This window comes from Neomonachus schauinslandi, chromosome 10 (assembly GCF_002201575.2).
Source record: "Neomonachus schauinslandi chromosome 10, ASM220157v2, whole genome shotgun sequence".
Taxonomy (NCBI): Eukaryota; Metazoa; Chordata; class Mammalia; order Carnivora; family Phocidae; genus Neomonachus; species Neomonachus schauinslandi.
This window is the reverse complement of record NC_058412.1, coordinates 34,844,547-34,850,726: the sequence shown is the minus strand read 5'-3', so window position 1 is coordinate 34,850,726 and position 6,180 is coordinate 34,844,547.

Below are 6,180 nucleotides of genomic sequence, written 5' to 3'. Positions count from 1 at the left end.
AAAGATCTCCATAAGAAACTGACTCTGTAGAACGCTCACCAGGACTACCCACAGAGTGAGGGCTCCCTAAATATTTGAGGCATTGACTTGTCTAAGCCCCACCCAAGGAGAGAGCATCAGTAGAGGCTGGTGAGACACAGTCTGAAGCCTTTTTAAAGCCCTGCTTTGGAGGAAGTGGACTCTCTTTACTTGATATCTCTTTACTTGGTGGGTAGAGGGATGAGACTTTGGGCCTTGGGCCTAGATACTATAAGAGAGGGGTATTAGTGAAGAAACTGTAGCTTGTCTGCCCCAGTCTACTCCTTACTTTATCCCTCTTTAGAGAGCTCTGGTTCTAGCCCCAGGTTCAGGTGTCTCCCTTCCTCCTTCAGCCACAAGTAGAACTGGGCCTTCTCCCTCCCCCTGGGGGTGGTCCTGATTGATCTGAGCCATCATGTTTGCATTAATTAGTTAGATCAGGTGTTGTAGCAATGAGACTCTTAAAACTCAGTGACCTAAGGACAAAGTTTATTTCTCTCTCCTGTGAGCATCCTGAGGTGTGTTCAGGTTGGTGAGTGGCTCCACTCCATGCAGACATTCGGGGCTCAGGTGCCATCCACCTTGTGGCTCTGCCAACTCCTCCCTATCGAAACTTTGGAACTGAATTCAGATAATTTTCTAATACCTTTCACTCATGAGTTTTCATACTTGTTATCCAAAACTCAAGAATCTGATAGATTTGGATGATACATTATACTACTCATGACCTGAACTTACTAAAATAACTCTCATATCTGAATTCAGAAAACATGTGGATTTGGATAGTGAGGATTCTTGGGCTATCCACCCTGCAGTGGAAGGAGAAAGCTTAACTAGCTACCTTAGTTCTGTTCTCTGGGTCCACCACCTTGCCCCCTGTCCTCCACAGTTCCAGCCTTGCCCTCCAGTCCCTGTCCATTTCCCTCTAGGCCACATTTGAAGTAGGCATTGGGAAGTGTGTCCTCCTCTGGGGCCATAGAGCTTTCCAAGTTTTCCGCTAGTGCAAGTTGGGAAGGCCAAGAGTTTCTGTGGGTCTTGATTACTCACAGGCTTTTTGGGGCCAGACTTCTGGCTTCTACCACAATGTAATACCCTCAAAGACTTGGTCATTTTCTGGTCCATTTTCTTCCAGTCAGTTCTGTGTTCAGTAACTACTGCCAAAGTTCTTTTCTGAATACAGTTCTCCCATAGCTGCTTTATTTCTTGGCTTCCTTGTTCTACCCATTTCTGTCTCTCACTTGAGGCCATCTTTGTTTGGCTGATAAATCTTAAAGGACCTTTGAAAAATGCTTTCTGCAACAATCTTATTTCTGCTGTTTGGTCCAAGTGTTTGCTTTTCCAACATTGTGAGGCCTTCATTACCTTTTATCTCCCTCTTCCTTTCTACCTTTATTTTAAAAAATAGCCAGCTCTCACCTCACTTCATCTCTTTGAGAGATTTTTTTTTTTTTAAGTTTATGTCTTTCTTCCTTAACATTTCAGCATTGAGTGTTCCAGCGTGGTGGGCAGTTCTGTTCCATGAGGGTCATTTGGGGACCCAAGTCCCTTCCTTCTTGTGGCTCCACACCTTCCTCCCCTTCCAGACTTGTCATAATCTGCATGGCTGAGGCTGGTCATAGACATGTCTGGGTTCTAGCGAGTAAGAAAAAGAGAAGAGAGAATGATGAGGAGACTCACTCCCTGACTTAGGCCTCCATCCCCAAAGCAGCACCCATCTCTTCTACTGTTAAGAACTTAGTCATATGGCCACAACTAATTGCAAAGGGGTCTGAGAAATGCTGTCACCACTGGGCAACCATGTGCCTAGTTAAGGCTTTTTAACTGTAGGAGAGAGGAGAATGAGTTTTGGTGGAGAGCTAGCGGTCTCTCCTATAGTGGTTGTCTCATTCCTCTTGCCAACAACATATTTAGGCATGGCATGTGAAATAATTCCAGCCATGAAACATGAGGAAGTGTTCATGAGACACTTAACGGATAAGTTTTCATTATAAAAAAAGAGACATAGGAAGAAGGGATCCCATCTTTCCCAGGACATTGTCACATCAGGATGTGATGTCTGAAACAAGGCACCCATCTTGTGGTCATGAGGGGGAACAGGCTGTGGGTAAGGTTAATGCCTTGAGGCTGGAGGTGTAGGTAGATACATGAACCCAGGTCCTTAATGATACCCCTGAATCTGAGCTGATTGTCCCTGGAGCCACCCTCCTGCTGGACTTCTGTGTGTGACATGGTATATTTCCTTATGGTTTAAGTTAAAGGAATGGAGGCTTTCTGTTACCTGTAGCCACAGACCTCCCACATTTAATCTGAAGTTGGGCCAGAGAAGAGACTGTGTGGATGGGTTCAAACAGACCCCAGAGGTCTGTTTGATTGGAAGACTTGTGCAATACCATAAGGTAAAGAGAAGTAGACCACTTTGGTGTCACTTCCTAGGTGTTTCTGGCTCTGAGGAAGTGGGCATCTCCAGGAACAGGGTCCCTCATGCCTGTCTTGGGATGCTTTCACATCCATCAGCTTGTCAGATTCTCATAGTTCACTTTCTGACAGGCAGGTAAATTCACCAAGTGACCCCATTTTACAAGAAGAAAAGGGAAGCTCAGAGAGGTGGTGTGCCTTGGCCAACTCTGCCAACAGGTTAGGGTTGGAACTAGGGACTTGGCCCTGGTTCTCTTGGACTCCTAGTCTAGTGCTCTTGCTAGTGATACCAGGACAGCCCCTGCTGAAATAATTGAAGGAAAAGCATCATTTGACATCCCATTAATTATTTTATAAATACGTTGAGGCAGGTACAACTTATACATTCAGGAAGTTTACAATCTGGTGGGAGAATAGAAACAAATAAATGAACACATAAGTAAATAGCCTAACTCATATTGTGAGAACTGCAAAGCGGGAAGGGGATGGGGGCATAGCATAGCAGAGACTAATAAGGGGGAGCAGGTCAGGGAAGATACTCTGCAGAAGTGACACTTAAGCTGAGACCCAAAGGACAAGTAGGCACTAATTAGCTGGGTAAAACGGAAGAGGAGGAGGAGGAAGAACATTCATGGCTCAGAGAAGAGCATGCGAAGAGATCTGGAGGTGGGAGAGTCTTGGGCCTATTCAGGAAGCTGCAGGTGTGGCTTGGGACATGTGAGCCAGGGAGAGGAGGAAGGGCCCGACCACACTGGTGTAGAGGGGCATGGCAGGTTTGAATTAAAATCACAGGCTGTGGAATTGGAATGTTTGGGTTCAAATTCTGATGTTGCGTATTCAGCCGTGTGCCCTTAAGCAAAGAATTAAGCACTCTGTGCTTCAACTTCTTCCTCTTATCAAGTTCCTACCTACGGGGAGCTGTGAGAAATGAAGCTGAGTGGTGTTGAAGTGCCTGGTACCTAGTGAGTTATTAGTAAATGTTAGCTGCTTTTATGGGCCATATAAAGGATTTTGGTCTTTGTTCTATGAGTAATGGGGGTTGCATAGATTAAGACCCTTTTGGTTGCAAGGAACAGCAACCCAACTCACATTGGCTTAAGCAACAGTAGGGGGATTTCTTGGCTTATATAACTGAAAGACATAGGTTTAGCTGTGCCATGAGGCACAGCTGGGTCAAGGCATAGAACATTGTCAACTGGACTTGAGCTATTTATCTTTTGTTTTGTTTTCTCAAGAAATAACTTCACTCTCCAGCTTCCTGTCCCCACATGGTGGCAGGGTGGTCATTTAGCTGCCACAGTGAACGAGAGTGCCTCTCTCCTGCTTGTCCCAGAGCCAGTCATGGAGGTCTCTCACTGTCCTGGCTCCCAGCTGGTACCCACCCCTGAACCAATCACTATGGCAGTGGAGGGGTGGTATGCAGTGGGCAAAGAGGAATTGGTGTTGGTTGACTAGTTATATCCCCAAACCTCCAAAATCACTGGACCGAGGCCGGCAGGGGCAGGGGGCTCCACAAAGGAAATTGGAGGGCTGTCACCAAATCAGGGAGAGGAATGTCAAGCAGACAAACACAACCAGTGTTGAGTCAGCCAGACACTAGAGGTTTTAAGCAAGGGAAAAACAGGATCTGATGTCCATCAGGGTGGTCAGGGGGAGAGACAGGAGGACGACGGAATGGAGATGGGGAGAGTTGCTGGCAGTTGATGTCAGGAGTCCAGGAGAAAAAGACAATGGCATAGCCAGGCTGGTGGCAGTGGAGCTGAGAAGGATGAGAAAGAGACACAGTGCCAGAGTTTGTTGGTAAACTGGGCAGGAGTGGGACAGGAAAATTCCAGGCTAAGCCAGGGTTTTGGCCTGACCAGATAAGGCAGGTTTGGGGGAAGGTTGACAGTTTAGCTTTGAATGCACCACATTTGAGGAGCCTTGGGACATCCATGAGGAGGAGTCCTAGAGGCATTTCTTTGGGGTGTGGAATTCCACTTGTGGACATTCTTGTCTGGTTCCTATGAGATATGAGGAGAAATAAATTGAATAATGACTGTTCTGCCCAGTAGAATGCACTAGAACCAAGGGTGGCCTGCCCTCCAGGAGAGTTGAGACAGGAACAACTTGCTGAGCTGTTTGCTGGGCATGGGTCCCTCAAACAGCATATGTGTGGCCCAGTCCCTCCCTTAAAAGTCAAAAGACCTTTTGAAATCCTCGGGCAGCTAGGTGGTCAGTAGTGGGCTGGGGCACCCAATTAATACTAGTCAAATGGACAGGGTCCCAACCCACAGGAGCTGACAGCGCAGCTATGGTGAGAGAGGAGAAGCATGGGGTGACATGGAAGATGTCTGGGCAGACAGCCAAAACATGATGCAGAACGGCGGGGTCCAGGCAGTGGAGGCCATGGCGGTTCTGAGGAGAAGGGGGTTGATGCAGGGCTGGCATAATCTGGGGAGGCTTCCTGGAGGCAGAACTGGAGTAGTATCAATATTCCAGGCATAGGAAGACCAGGATCTCAGGTGTGGGATGCAAGGCTAGGTTTGAGGTGTGCCCCAGACCAGCCCAAAACAGCTGGAGATCTAAAAATTTCCTAAACCAGGACACCAGGGCCTCCCAGAGCCTCCCAGACATCCTGAAGTCTTCCAGGTGAGGGCTCAGAGCTCCCCAGCCTTCTACTATCACTTGGGGTAGAGCGAGCTGCTCCCCCCACCTTGCCCCTCGTCCTTCCCTACTTCTTTGGCAGTCCTCAGCACCCTGTGCCGCAGAGATTTCTCTGTATGTGCTCCTCCCCCAAGGCAGGGAGCTGGCAGGGATCACTGTCAACAGCCAGCATGCTCCCCACCATAGGAGGCACTTGGGAGCTGTTAGGGAGGGGGCAGCTGGAAGCTGCCCGAGGAGCTACAGGCAGCTGGGAAAGGCCTGGCCTGGTACTTCATGGGTGTGGGGAGGATGTATAGAGTCTAGGGGCTTGTCTGCCAGCTTCCCTGTCCAGGTCCTATGGAAGCAGGGAGTGTGATGGGGCCATCAGCCCAGCCTCAGTGGACCTGGTTGGCCCCAGAGCTGGCAAGCCCCAAGCTAGTGAGCGAGCGGGGGAGGCAGCTTCCCATCCATTAGGCCCATGGCCCAGGCTGCTAATGCCGAGCGGACATTCTGCTCTCATCCCTGGTATCCACTTAGGCATCGTTAATATTTTACGCCGCAGAGCCAGGGGATCGATGTCTCATTTATAGCTCAGTGTTTATGAGCAGTCATTGAAGCTTTCCCAGGGAAGATGCTCAGGAGCACCAGGGGAAACTGAGGCAGGAGAGCATGGGTGGACCAGCCTCAGGAGGACCCTTCATATGGCTTCCTTTGCTTGCTCAGTTCTCTGTCCCCCCATCTATCTCACATCTGGCACCCTGAACATACCCAGCTCCAAGAACACATCATAAGGGGCCATCAGAGCCTGTGACACAGGCCAGCCCTTGTCTCACCTGATCCTTTACAAGCCCCTGGAGAGGTTGGCTTGTCATCCCCATTTTAGGAAACAGGCTGAGAGAGGTTAATGTACTCTTAACCAGACCACTGATTGAGGATTGGTGGCAACTAGCTGGGACACAGGCTAGATTTTACTCAGCACATAGTGTGTAAATTAGAGTACGGGAGCGTCTTGAGCCTTTCTAGACTTAACACTTTAGCAACTCATGTGCTCCAACAGAGCTGTGTTCTCTGGCGATCATTAGCGTCTCTGCTTAGAACTCTTGGTCAGTGGAAACTCACCGC